The 15,774-nt window shown below is 37.3% G+C and overlaps 1 protein-coding gene across 1 annotated transcript in view; it reads right to left on the reverse strand.

Annotated features, from left to right (window-relative positions):
- LOC133527495 (growth arrest-specific protein 1-like) overlaps positions 1-12,761 on the reverse strand; it is a 30,486-nt gene extending 17,725 nt beyond the window's left edge. Inside the window, exon 1 of the mRNA XM_061864530.1 lies at positions 12,345-12,761. The gene's annotated coding sequence lies outside the window, so the exon portion shown is untranslated. The remainder of the gene's footprint in view (positions 1-12,344) is intronic.
- Between the last annotated feature and the right edge of the window lie 3,013 nt (positions 12,762-15,774).

Here is a 15,774-nt window from a genome sequence, read left to right on the forward strand (position 1 = left end):
GGATCGGCTCCCGCGCACGCTAACCAGCGCTCAAACACGTTCCCGGCTCATTATTGCGTGTCGTTTAGCGCCAACTGATAGCGCAAACAGCTACCGGCTACACCAATGTTTGCCGAGCTAGAATTCTTTACGTTAGGAAGCAAGTCAACGTTACGTAAAACTACTGTCATATTTTCATGAAAAGTTAGATTATGTTTTTTTTTTGCTTATAAGAATCAGGTTACATTGCAGGTCGAATATACAATTACATATTCCGTTACACTGAGACTTTACCTTTTCAGGTGTACATACATTTGCAACATATATATTTACATATTTATCTAAAGAATAAAAATACTTATGAGTAACTTACATAATCATTAACACAGAAAAACATTTTTCTATAAGCCACATTTTTGTGTTTGACTTGTTTGAGATCCATTTCTTTAAAACGATCAGGTAACTTGTTATAAATTGTAATACACATAATATAATCATTTTTTGCTGTGAGTGACAAATTTACATATGGTTTATGCAATCTGTGTCTGTATTTAGGTCTAGTTATGCGGGATCTCAATGAGTTATTATCCATGAATAGGTATTTATATTTGGACGAAAACAGAAACTTCATAAATATAGAGACTGGGGAAAGTAAGAATGTTATGTTTTATATAATAGAGGCGATACAGTAAAAATTTGTCAAAAATAGATCAGTAAATTAATTTAATTTTAAATTCATTAGTGCAAATATGTTTTTTATTCCCAACAGGGAACTTAGTTCAAAATAGTATATAATGATAGAACCCGTCTACGCTAAGCTTATTACTCCAAATTGTACGACAAGTAGTTAGGCATGGCGAAGCTATGGTCACTGCCAGGTCACAAACTTAGGCTAGGCGGACTTTAGGTTTATATAGTCATGGCAGAGACCTACGAGAAATCAATACTGCACCTGGCATGTTAGTAGATACTAGATTACTATAGGTACTAAGTACTACTAAATAAAAAACAGGCATTTCAGTCTCATCATTCAACAAAATGTATGCCTGACATAAATTAACATGTTTAAATGACAAAAACAATAGTTATTTGTACAACAAGAGACCAAAGTTTGATATTACTTCGAGTGCTTATTTTGAGTCCCGTGCAAGTGAAAGATTCTATAATAGATTATTTAGAATCTTGAGCGCAGTAAGGGACTCAAAAGCGCACGAGATGTAAATATCTTTGATCTCGGGTAGTACATAAAAATTTTCACGACAGCAGTGTGAACATATTTGAAATGTAAAAATACAACCTGAAAAAATCTCATCCGTCTTCATCACTATTTCATTCATGTTTTCTTAAGGTATTCTAACAATTAAGTTTAATTACAAAACGAAAGAAATTTCTATAAGATAATACGGATATAATGAAGTAACGAACATCAATTGACAGTTCAATCGACAACTTTTTTTATGTAACATAAAACTTTTTTAAGATACGGTCCGAATTGCCGATACAACTATTTTTCAACTACTTATAGTAGAGATCGTTAAAAGTAGAATTATTTACTTTGCGTAACAATTGCGTATTTTTTTAAATTCATTGTTTTGATAATATAAAAAAATACGTAAAATATGATGTTTTTAATATATTTTAAACTTTTATTTCATTAATAAATTAGTACGATTGAGGACTCGTAGGGTGTTTTGGAACGATGCGGTCTGACTTATTTCGGGGGTCTCATATAAACCGTCAATATACCGTTGAATTACGTATGCACTTATTTTTGTCTCTTTCTTTTTGCTAATGACGTGAAAGGGACAAAGACAATAGAATCCAAATATTACGAACTTGTATTAGGTCCCGCCCGTTGAAATGACATTCCAATATAGCTCAACGAGGGGGGTGGGGTTAGGGTCGGCAACGCGCATGTAACTCCTCTGGAGTTGCAGGTGTACATAGGCTACGGAGACTGCTTAACATCAGGCAGACCGTCTGCTTGTTTGCCACCGACGTAGTATTAAAAAAAAATGTCACTTGAATGTTATTTTGTCTCACTCTGTGAGCAAAATGCCATTTTGCTCACTGTTTTTAAGCAGCAAATTACCCTTGTTCCAGCTGCTGATGTGAAAACAATTATAATGGCTTTCATTTTCTTTTTTTGAAAATACATATTAATTTTTATTTTGTTAGATTTGCTTAAAGCCTGAATTTGAAGATTTAACAAGTTACTTATGGACCTTTTTTTTAATAAGAAAAAGAAAAAAAGGGGGGACTAAGAAGGTACGTTATGTTATCTGACATTCACAATCCTCGCATGTAAGTAGGTACCTAAATAGAAAAAATTTTTTGTCTCAATCAAGCAATCAACTCTCATTTAATTGTACTGTAACTTTTTGGTTTTAGAAAGTTGTACAATTTAAAATTTCAAAATTATGGAACAGATAATATTATTACTTAATAAAGTAGTTTTTTGTTACTATACTGTGCGTACAGCATGTTATAATTTTTGGTGAAATTCCTACATAAAGTGAAATCCCTACTTACATAATTTTTAGTATTTTTAACTCCAAAAAGCATTGATGATATCGTCTCATTCTTACGAAACAACCTAATGGCAATTACATTAAAACAAGTGATTAAGATAACACTATCGCGCTTGTGATAAGACCGTGCATTGCGTTATGTGTTGGTTTTGTTGTAACCAGAAACGCGGATCCACAATGCCCACGACTAATGAACCGAGATGTAAGACTTGCAGATACCAGGTTATAATAGTTATTATGTCTCAAAATTAGCAATCTTGGTGTGAATGTAAATGTTCGCCGGTGGTAAACATTTTGTTAATGAGGTTATCACTTTCTGAGTTACGACCTTCTCTGAAATATAGCGTAGCGACAATACGAGTAAAGGGCTAGAAATACTGTTTCATTGAGTACTGCGGCTGCAAGATAAGACTTCCGATTTCTTGGAAACCGTTAGGTATAGTATTTTTGTAAGGTGCCCAACCCCGGTTCGTACCAATGAGTTTTTCGGAACTTATTTAAGATATACGAGGAAACCGGACTAATTCCATTAAAGCCTAGTTCCTCTCTGGTATGAGAGGTCAGATGGCAGTCGCTTTCGTAAAAATTAGAGCTTACACCGATTCTAGGGATTAGTTGCCAAGCGGACCCCAGTCTCCCATAAGTCGTGGCAATAAACTGGGACAAACGCTAGGAAGAAGAAGAACATAGCATTTTTGTAAAGTAAGGAATGTGTTCTTCACCGCACCGCAGCACTGCACTCCATATGCATAAGAGAGGCCTAAATACTATTTTTAAAGGTCGCCATAAAGGGCCAAAGGAGAAAGAGAAGAGCGGAAAAGGTCCAAGTCTTAGCAATGCAACGAATGGCTAGCTAAAATATATTCTTGTTCCGCAAAACCCTTATTTGTAGGTACGTACATTTTAAACGAGGCATAAGGATCAAGCCTGATACCGAAGCCTCTTAGATTCAAGGAACCGTTGCATCGCAACCTGACCCATTTGAGTTTCATTCCCACCAGATACAGTTACTGAAGTGCTATAACATTGAAAGTTATGAACGCTGTGAAACTGACGCCAAACTCCAACGGACTTTAAGGACTCTTGCGGAAAGATTAAGATAACCCTAAGTGAATTCTTCATTGCATTTTTATAAGCTGTTAAGTACAGATCTAAAACTTATTTTGCAAGGGGCACATTGCACATTTTTATAAGTACAGTCGCAATTTGAGATATATCGGTCCGGCCGAGGTGCTCACTAATATCTGAACACGCCTCTATTGTCACAGGCGTTAGGTGCGTGTTCAGATATTTTTGACCAACTCGGCTATACAGCTCCCATTGTGAGGGAAGTAATGTTTCAAGTGTCCTTAGGTATGTTTTTATAAAATATTTTTTAACACTTCTTGCTAACGCTTAGGTATTTAAGAACAGACAAAGAAGACGAAGAAAATAAATTAAATGGGGATAGCATTAGTATTTAAAAGCCGCCCCATATAATCGTATGTGAGATTAAAATGGCGATAAAAAAAAATCAAAGACCAATTTTCTCCGCTCAGCCCAGGAGCCATTTCTCTAAAATGATAGACAAAAAAAGGGATGGTAAGTAAGTAGGTACCATAAATAAGTTTCAGGTAGCAATTCCTAAGCCTCTTGTAATTGTCCAATTGTGCACCCAGATGAAAGATATTAGCCTCCATTAGACTCTACATACAAAAGACAAGGGATAAAACTTAGCAATTTTTTTTAATAATCGTGCCGAACACTTGAAATGCAGCTTTAACGTAGAATAGTAAAAAGTTTTGATTTTTTTTGGGCAAAAAATAAAATCTCAAATGCTGGTTTCCTGACATCTCAATGCGATGTATGAGATCATAAATCACCGAAAAGGTTGTCTGGAAGACAAATTCGTGGCATGTGGCGTGCAGCTGCAGGGATACGCGCTGAATCGACCATTTATAATGAATTGACAACTTGAATACAGCGAGGCCGTGCTCCTACACGTTGCATAGATGCAATTGAAAGAGTTCTATTTTAACCTAAACACCTGTGTCTGTGAAATAAAAGGTGCATCGCGTGTCTGATGTCGCATTATTACTTTATGAAGATAAGATTTGCGGGTATTTATTAGGTTATGGTTTATGGTGCACTGCAGTTAGTGTTTCGCTCCCCAGGTTATTGTTGCAAAAAATTAAAACAAATTGCACTACTTACAAAATATGTAACAGGTGGCAGAATGAAATAGTCTCAATTGCGGGCCAAAATTGGATAAATACGGCAAAAACAGAGACAAATGGAATTCTTTGGAGGAGGCTTTTACACGAAGGGGGTCCGCCAACAAACTGTTTCACAGTTTGGCGAAAAATTAGATTAAGGTACTTAATAATATATATGTATATATATATATATCTAGCAATTTATTTCTAATAAATATTATTAAATAACTGATTAAATTATTGCATGAGAATCTAATGTATAAATTGAAATTCGAAATTACTATTATTTATTTTGTATTAATGATTTCTTAAATTGCCTTTAATTGTAACTTATAATTTTTATGGAATAAAATAAAGATTTTTATTCATTATTATTTATATATTGCATTTTAATACAAAAGTTGTTTAGAGACATAGAGCCATTGTAAATCAAATGAATCCATTTCAAAATTGTCCACAAATTATCAATACAAAATTGATTTCGCTGTTACAACATAGCTCCCCGTACAATTGGTAGGAATTCAATTTTAATTCGAAGTTAGAGCGCCGCAAACTGATAATATATTGTCACCTCATAATTTTCGCTACCATAAAATTTGTCATGTGTTAATCATTTCAGCTGGCATATAAATATCCAATACCCACACAACAAAACGCCAAAATGCTATAAAAGGAAAGAGGCCAATCCCATACGTGCCTGAAGTCATAACAAATGCCAATACCGCGAGCAGTTTTGGTAGCACTCTCCGTAAACCGATCGTAAAATGCAGCACCATTTTACCTTGTCGTACTGTATCACCTCGTAAATAAATCAAACTTTAGTGCTTAATTTATAAATAATATTATAAATTAAATGGCTATATAATTTTTTATGTGGTAAAGCTATTCTTAAGAAACCAGGATAATGAAGTTAATATTTGATTACTGGCATAGGCGTTGCGCATCTTTTTTTAATGCATGCAGGAATATTTGCATTATATTTAACAGCGCATATGTGTGAATTAATTTGTGGCCAGTTTTTCTTCTAGCAAATGTAATTACCGGCTTTATTCAATAATGTAAATATTAGAGATGTGCCGACTAGTCGCCGACTAGTCGGGAAAGCCGACTATCCGGCTACATTTATAGTCGGCGACTAGTCGGCGACTAGTCGGCAAAATGAGCCGAATAGTCGGCTGCCTAGATCTTCCAAAAAAATAAGGAAATAAAATAAAAAACCACCACACTCGAAGTGTCTGCCGATTGGTACCAGTCCACCTCACGAAATAAGTACTTGGCATTGATTACTTTACTTGAATCACCTTCAACATCGTCAAAAAATGTCCACACGCGTGATTTTCTTTTAGACATACTTAATGTTTATAAAGATCACTACTTGTTTATTTAAACTTTTAAACAACAATTACGATTCGTTTTGTATGTTTTTCTAATAATAACACACCGGAGCAACAAGTGAATCGGAAAGGTAAACAAAACTAGTCAAAACATGAAAACGCAACCACGTGCGGCAGCGAATCAGGCGACCCGAACGTTCCCGATTACGCCCGAACTTAGGCGAAGACCATAGTCGGCTACGCCGACTAGTCGGCCGACTAGTCGGCCACCTGACTGCCGACTAGTCGGCTAGTCGGCTAGTCGGCCAAAACCGTAGTCGGCACATCTCTAGTAAATATTCATTTCAGTAAACACACTCTGTGATGTCTCTACAATTCTACATGATAGTTTCCATCCAAATGAAAAGCAAAATACTCGTTTTCTGCTTATTGTTCTTGTTTAGGTGGTAAAAATTACATACATATCTACGAAAAATGGTTCTCATTCATTAACATTCAGTATGATTTTCATTGTTGACTCTGTTTTCCTTAAGCACGAGCCAAATAACTTAATTGGTGGCACTCAGGCAGGACCACTAGGGCACGTGATCGAGGTTTGGCCCCTACGCGTAATAGGCAAATCCTTGGAATCTTACATCTTAAACTTGAAAACTAAGAACCCAATGATAAAGAACAACATTGTGGCGGCTAAGATTTAGCTTTCTTAGGGCCACTTGCACGTTCAAGGATTAGCCAACTAACTCGGACCCTGTATAAACGGTTAACTCCGCTTTCGTTGGCTAGCCCTGCAACACACAAGTGGCCCTTAGTCTTAAGTTGTCTTAGCAAAATTTTCTATTAAAATATTTGTCTGAGTCTGTAAGTTAAGGATTTCTAGCTGTTGTGTTTTAGAAAAGTAGAGTAAGTTAATTATATTTGTTCTACGATAAAAACAAACTATCAGAAAGAGCTGATTTATAATTTCAATGTTTTTTGACAAACATTAACAGGAAAGACATGCTATTTAATTGTATGAGCGGACTTTAACCTGCTATTTAATTGTATGAGCCGATTTTAATTTAAACTCGTCAAGTCCAAATACAACTTTGTACTTAATTTATCAGGTTATATTTATTATATTATGCCCATATAGAATTTAAATAGAATTACACAAATTTTTACCAAGATTCCGCGTCCATTAGGCTCCAACAACACTTACAGGTAAACCAGGACATTGGCATGGGCAGCTCGTATCGATGAGGCTATAAATCACTTGGCGCCGAATACCAATGAGAATGCTTTATGGGCAGTACGTCAAACGACTAGCTCTACAAACAATCGTGTTTTGTACACATAATTAGGAATCGTTCAGAAACCAAAGGACGAAAGAAATCACAAGAACCTACTCAACATCTAGTACAAGAACCATCAAGTGATAGATTGGGGTCACATAAGAGAGGATGCTAAAGATCATGCAAAATGAAAGAGAATGCGGGGCATCAAACCTCGGGCTGCACATTACACCTAGGAAAAAGATGATAGTGTGATTACAAAATTACTTGGATGAAATCAAATCATCCTTGTATTATCGGTAAGAGATGTCCGCCCATGTCATTGTTTACCCGCTGCTGTGCGCTTGAATTGTTATCGCTGGAGCAAATACCTCACTGACCGCTGTAGGTATCAGAAATTGTGTTTTTTATTTTAGCCATTCCAAGAAACCGTAGGTATGAGTGCATAATCGAGAAGTCTATGAATAAAGGCATTAAACGATTTTACGATTGCGCTTACCCCTTATTGCACCCATTATTCCTTGCCATCTCAATTTAGAATGTCATATGGTGAAGACATTAAGTTCTTTAATACTTAATCAGTCGTCAAGTTGGATATCAAATGGATAGAGGTAAAGCATAGTTAATTAAAGCGCGGGACCATAACTACTCGTGTAGACAGCGTTTCAAAGATGTAGATTAGGTCCTTACATTATGTCCGCATCACTGAGCAATATATTTACGTCAAGCGGTTGGACCATCTCATTAGTTCTGTGCACGTCGCCGTTACAGCTAAGGACACGGAAAAAGCGAGGACAACGCATTAGAATCAGTACCTAACAAGTCATATTATTGAGCTATTTGTATGCTTTATCACGACTATCACGCATATGCAAATCGGTTTTAGTATGCAGTATATCATCATTCGCAATACCTGTTATTTCCACCTCTGCATTCATTGTTTCGCTAAATTTACGATTGCGGTGCAGTTCCGTCGTGAATAAGTAATGATCGGCCTTATTCATAGACTTGAATAAGATTTTTTTTTTTTTTTTTTACAAATCCTAGAATATATTCTCCGGTTATGGTGTCGGTAAATCATGGTAAATTTATTCCACCATAACATGTGTATTATAGTTAGGGAGGCGAGGTAGCTAAATGGCGTAATTCAACGGCGCCGTCGAGACCTATCAAAATCGAAAGATAAAATAATTTCGAAAAGAAAAGCTCGTATGGTAAAAACCATTTTAGCGGTGGGTTTGGCGTGTACGGTTTTTCAAAAATGTTAAAAAAAACAGTTACTTGGGCATTCTCGAGCGCGTCAGATATTCATACTACGTATGCCCCAAGTGCCTCTGATAACAACGGTATACTAATCTGCCGGTTTTCGTGGTGGGGGTAGGAATATAAAGTAGTCAAAAATGCAAAAAAAAAAAATTTACTCGAGCGCGTCAGATTTTCGGAAGGGGTGTTAAGTAGGCCCCAAGGAAGCTCCCTTTAAAAAAACTGACGATTTCGGCGTGACGATAAGTTACGATGAATTTTTGAAAATGCAAAAAAAAAAAGTTTTTTTTCTAAATACTCGAGCGCGTCAGATTTTCATAGGGGAGGTTTATCTCGGTATCCTGAAAGCATATTTTCTTAATCTGACAAAAATGTTGGTGGGTTCTCTTAATCTGACCGAAAAAGGCTTTTTGGTTTCTTTTTTTTTCCTTTAAAAAATTTTGAGATATAATAAAAGTCACATAATTTAATCATCGTTATTTCATATAAATTTTTATTAACACCCTCAGTTTTCGAGATATACTCAAAAAGCGGCCAAGTGCGAGTCGGACTCGCGCATGAAGGGTTCCGTACCATTTATGACGTATTAAAAAAAATCTACTTACTAGATCTTGTTCAACATTTTACCACTTTGGACACACATTTTACCACTTTGGAAGTGTCTCTCGCGCAAACTATTCAGTTTAGAAAAAAATGATATTAAAAACCTCAATAGGTTTTTTGATGACCTATCCGTAGATACCCCACACGTGTGGGTTTGATGAAAAAAAAATATTTTTATTTTATGACTTATAAAAAAACTATTAACTAGATCTCGTTCAAACCAATTTTCGGTGGAAGTTTGCATGGTAATGTATATCATATATTTTTTTTAGAATTTTCATTCTGTTATTTTAGAAGTTACAGGGGGGGGACACACTTTTTTTCACTTTGGAAGTGTCTCTCGCGCAAACTATTCAGTTTAGAAAAAAATGATATTAGAAACCTCAATATCATTTTTAAAGACCTATCCATAGATACCCCACACGTATGGGTTTGATGAAAAAAGTTTTTTTTAGTTTCAGTTCTAAGTATGGGGAACCCCCAAAATTTATTGTTTTTTTTTCTATTTTTGTGTAAACATCTTAATGCGGTTCATAGAATACATCTACTTACCAAGTTTGAACAGTATAGCTCTTATAGTTTCGGAAAAAAGTGGCTGTGACATAATCGGACAGACAGACGGACATGACGAATCTATAAGGGTTCCGTTTTTTGCCATTTGGCTACGGAACCCTAAAAACCGGGAGTTTGAGTTTTTATGATGCTTCAAGTAAAAAGTTTTAACTTTGGACAAAAATGTAAAGAGACCTTTTTTGTGTAAAATAAAATTACCTTTTCTGTTTATTTAAAATTTCTGTTTTTTTTGTAAAATGTATCGTTCGCGACTTATATGCAACGCGTTTTTCGGAAGACGAAATGGCTCCTCCACACTTCCGGTCATGCGGAAACCGGCAGATTTTGTATTTTTAGTAAGTTTTAGATTATATTCTTCAAAATAAAAAAATCGCGCTCGAGAATGCCGGATTAACGTTTTTTTTTTACAAGTTCGCGACCCTATAACTCGGCGGCGTCAAGGACTTATCGTCAGATTAGTTAAATTTAGTCTTAAAACACTAAAATCAACCCCCAATATCTTAATCTGACGCGCTCGAGTATTTCAGACTGTCAATTTTTTTTTTACTAATCTGATCGTCTATCCTAGGCGCGCGTCACTACATATAGAGCTAAATACTTTACAAGGTTGTTCTATTAGGTCTAAGGTATCTCTCATATCTTAAACTGCCACGCTCGAGTATTACCGAAAATTCCCCTATTCGCCTCCCTAACTATTAAGTTATCAGATCTTTCACGAGTTTCACACTCGGCTAGGAGAACGGCGGCCTCCTAGCCGAGTGTGGGAGTGACCGTGCCTACGAAGCTGGAAGTCCTGGGTTTAAATCCTGAGGGCATTTATTTATTTTCTAGGTAAGTATATAACTTTGTATTTATCTGTTTATATAACGCACCTATATCGTCGCCTGCCTAGTACCCATATGTAGGTATAAGTTTTGCTTAGTTTGGGGCTAGGTTGGTCTGTGTAAGATTGTACCCATATACAAAATTAAAATACCTATAACATTAAGTGTACCCTACCCTAGGGTACACTTACCAGCCATCCATTCTCCTGGAGAGTGTACCCTTAGAGGTGGTCGACAAGTTATGTTACTTGGGGTCCACCGTGTCGAGCAACCTCTCCATTGACGGTGCGTACAAGAGTGTGGAACAACAAACATCTTACTATCAGTGCCAAGACGATTGTTTACCAAACTTGCGTCTTGAGCACGCTCTTCTATGGAGCCGAAACCTGGAAGTCGTACGCTAATCAAGAACGTCGACTAAACACCTTTCACATGCGCTGTCTTCGGAGTATTGTCAACATCACATGGAAGGACATGGTCACTAACAAGAGGGTCCTGGAAATTGCACAGCTTCCTAGCATCACTGCCCTGCTGGAACAGGCGCTTGCGGTAGCTAGGGCATGTGCAACGTATGGACAGTACTCGTTTGCCTAGGCAGATCATGTTAAGCCAGATAGCATTTCAGAAGCGTTGCATTGGACGACGCTTACTGCGTTTTAGACTGCGTGAAACGCGACATGGTCTCTTTTGACATTGACAGGGACACTTCGGAGGATATCGGGTCAGATCGTGATGGATGGAGGGGTACCATCGCGAAAGGTCGCGATATTCACGACAACGCGTGGTTCCAAGATCTTGCCCGAAAACGCGCGAATTGGCACAACCCACCTGAAGTTGTTGCCGACATGGCTCCCTCCTTTAGCTGTCACAAATGTGGTCGCAAATGCCGGTCCCGCATTGGCTTATACAGCCACGAGAGACGTTGTCACTCACATACAAACGCTGCATAAAATCATATGTCAAGATGTTAAAGGCCTTATGATTACCTATAACATTAAAAATCTTAACTCTTTAATAGAAAAGTTGAGTATTAGGATAGGTACTTTCAGCAGCGGCGACTTTTGCGAAAAACTTTTTCTTGTTTGGTTTATGATATTGTTTGTGATAAGGTAACGTGTATTTATTTACTAAAGTTTATACATACACGTACTTACTAAGAATATCATATTATTGTGGCAGCCATCTGGTTAAGCCAGCTAATTAGTCGCCTAGGTCATTCGTTAAACGCCGGCATCCAATTTGATGCCTAGGCCGATAGTTATTTGAACTAGTATCATTCAACCTTTAACAACTTGGCGTATTGAAAGTCAGCCCTTTGAAAAACTTCAAATGTAGGTATACCTAAAAACTTAAAGAAATTAAATAACATTAAATATAATAAATAAGTAATAAATTAATTAATTTACAGTAATATAAATAAATAAATACAATAACCTAACCAAGCATTATAAATTCAGCAATTTCCAATTTAACTAAATGACTACACGACCACCTAGTCAACGTTGCGCTCAATGACTTCGCTGGTTGTTCTTCAGCCATTTAATTAGATTCCGGCGTTTAATGAACGGGCTAGGCGTCTAATTAGCTGGCTTATAAATACCAAACCAATCGGCTGCGACATTTATACCAACTTCTTTGCCAGCCGCTAAAAATTAAAAATGAACAAATTTCAATGCAATGCAGCGCTAACTGAAATAATCTCTGCAAGTGGAATGCAATCATTCATCCTTCTATTTTTAAATACAATACAATAAAGTAAAAATGTACGTACAGCTATTACTCGTTCCCGCCGTAGTCACATGGCTCGTTCGTTGGAAAGTTTAGAACTCCGTGTTTTGTTAACTTCAACGATGTTCCACAACATTTATCACTGTTTTCGAGAGTTTAGTTAAGCGTTAGTCACTGGTAAAGAACTATTGTGCACAGTTTCATTTAGTATTATTGTTTTGGCTGCGACGTAAAGTCCGGTGGTTAGTTAGTGCGGGGTGTCGCGTCGGTCGGAGTACGTGCAGCTCGCCCGAGCGCGCGCTTACGATTGACTTGAATTGAGTTGTGCCGCGGCACGGACATGGAGCTCGGAGCGTTGTTGGCTTGAACTCGCGCCGGCATGCCAAGCCAGATGACAGCTTCATATTCTTCCCTTCCCGTTCCCTACACCCTCCTCTCGCGTGCCCTCAGCAGAATAGATACGTTTTTATTTTATTTTATTTGAGTACCAACCGGTCCATCAATGTTCGAGCTGTCTTCAGCTCTACTGGACATTTTGATAAATATAAATGATTAATGCAGATAATTTTTCGGTAACTGACATGTTACTCGTCAGAAAATTGATGATACGATAGTTACATGTACGAAAAAAGATGATCAATAATTATAATTTGTGAGTAGGTAGAGGCAGACCGCGAGCGATTATTTGTTTATCATATTTTCTTAGAGCCGATTTTTTAAGTCCCTAATAAAACAGATTTTTGTATTTTGTAAATGTTACTGAAAATCGGCCCTTAGTCAAGAAAACCGTTAGGTTCAAAATCACCAATTTCGGTCTCTACCTTCTTTTTTTTACTGCGAATCGTCCCGGTGCAGGTATGAGGACGTAATTAAAACATTTCAGATTAATTTATTGACGCCTTGCCGCTGTGAATTGTGAGCATGTTGGCACAGAAGTCCTGGCCCATGGGTTTGCCGAGCTATTGTCTTTAAGGTGCAGTTTGGCTTACACACTGCCACAACGAGTTCTCGAGAAAGTCATTATTAAGACCTTCGCCCGTCGAGCCGTGTTTTTTGTTCGCTTCGGTCAATGTTTGTAGTGTTTAAAAAAGTTTATTTTAAAATTGCGTTGATTGAGTTGTTACGGGCTTGCGGCGGGCAATAATTTCATGCTTTTACCTCCAGTTTGATACACAGATAGCGTGCTGTCGGGTTATTTCATTCATTGTAGGTACTAATTAATTTTTGCAACTTAATTGGCTGATGTTCGGAATAGATGCTTTGATGTTTCCTTAATTTAACGATAGCTATAATAAATCGTCTGTTGCAAATACCTAATGGCTTTGAGCTCAAGAGAAAAAATACTAAATTGCTTTATTGAAAATTTTACTTAGTTACCACATTAAGTTATATCAATCCAACCGAGCAAAGTGGAAGTAGGTTGTTAAAAATACTCAAAAGCAACTTTATAGGATCTTTACAAATGAAGAAAATGAATAAGAAGAAGAAGATAGCCATCAACTTGCCAATTATGTTTGCAAATCTACCCTCGAGAGCGTATCTTTCGCGACTCCACTCTGGACGATCAGCAAAGGCAAGACAGATGGCCCCGTCCCATTCACCCATCCATCCGGTAACACAGCTCTTCCGGGAACGCTCTGGTACGTAGAGTCGCTACTCCCCAACAGATCGCCACAAGCTGACTGATTGCACTGCAAAACCAGCGGGCAGACGATGAGGTTGTTACATCCCTAAGCCCCTATTTTATGTGTTCTGTACCTAAGGGACCCTTATGGTGTGACTGTCTGTCCGTCCGTTCGTCTGTCACATTGCTAAATATCTCGAGAACTACATCGATTTGAAATTTGGAATAGTTATTAACAACGCTAACACACATACGATGAAAGAGTTATTTTTTTTATTAACTATGGATAATTACCAAGATTTTAATGTTTAGTTACTACAAGATCAAGTGAGGTGAAAAAGCTCAAATTGAACATTCCAAAAAATGTATTTTACAGTACATATGGTGCTACTTTTTCGCACTAGTGTGTAAATTAGCACATTATGTAACTATGTCGAAAATGTTCGAAACAGTAACGTAATATGCTAATTTTCGCACAAGTGCTATAAAGTAGCACCATATGTACTGTAAATAACTATTATCATAGTGGAAAAAATGTTTTATGAAGGAAAATGTGAAAAAACACCATATCAGTGAAAGAATAAGGATCAAAGTCAAATGGCATTCTAAAAGTTTGAATCATGTGTCGAAAGATGGCAGTAAATTACTGTGGCTAAAAAGTTTAGTTTGACAATCCACCTCTATTTCAAATTATCTTTGGTTGTGGGTACGTAGACAACGATGAATATAATATAAGTACTTATATACATAGAAAACACCTATGGCCCAGGACCAAATATTCATGCTCATAACACAAATAAATGCCCTTACCAGGATTTGAACCCGGGACCATCGACTTCATAGGCAGGGTCACTAGACCAGACAGGTTGTCAAATTAAGATACGATTAGAGAAGACAATTTAAATAACATATTTATCTACGCTTGAGGAATTTGAGCAGGTTATTTATCGAACGAGCGAGCGAAGCGAAGTTCTTACATTCAACTTGGAACTCACGGCTGGCTAGGGGCACATCCCGGCATTCCGATATTTTTAAGCTGAACTATGAGACGATAGTTTAATGGACAATAACTTAAGTAAATTTGTTCTAATTTAAATGAAACTGCGTAAACGCTATACTTTAACGTAACGTTAACGTTAAAACGTTATATTTTTGTCATTAAATTTTGAGCATACTCGATCGAGGGGTCATGGAGCTAGAAGAGCCTAGACGCTTAAAAAGCTATTTGTGAGGGTCTTGCTATTCTGGTATCTTCTTTGCAAGAAAGTAGATCGAGTTTGGTACCAAATGAAACTGCTCGGCTTACACATTTAAAGTATTGTTTTTTAATTTACGATTCCCAGACCTTGCAATAAATCGCACGCGGTTTTCGATCCTTTGCCGACTATAAGTACGTAGGTGCATTCAATAGATCTATCTTTTTGGCGAACCGCGAGTTCTCAGTTCGAGGCGAACTACTAGTGTATGTATAATTAAAGTATGCGTATCCATAAGTATGTCCCGCACAATCGATACAATCTGCGTAACTGGAGTAAGTAATAACGCGGTTAAGCACAAGGTATCGAACTCGCGTCGATTGCACAAGTCGCTCGCGCCTACGCACCTTTTCTTGCTCCAGTAATGTGACCGTCTACATCTTCAAAACCTAAAAGGACCTAAAGAACCTGGCCAAGGACAGCGAAAACTAGCGTCTACTCCACCGACAAGAGCCATGCTCTTAAATGATGATGATGATGATATCTACAAGCACAAGGATAGTTGCGCCAGTGCACCAGTGAGTGGATCACGCTACTCTGGCGAAAGCAGCTCCCTTTACTAGCACCAGCATCATGCGCCATGTGTAAGCATA

The sequence above is a fragment of the Cydia pomonella genome, chromosome 18, assembly GCF_033807575.1.
Source record: "Cydia pomonella isolate Wapato2018A chromosome 18, ilCydPomo1, whole genome shotgun sequence".
NCBI lineage: Eukaryota > Metazoa > Arthropoda > Insecta > Lepidoptera > Tortricidae > Cydia > Cydia pomonella.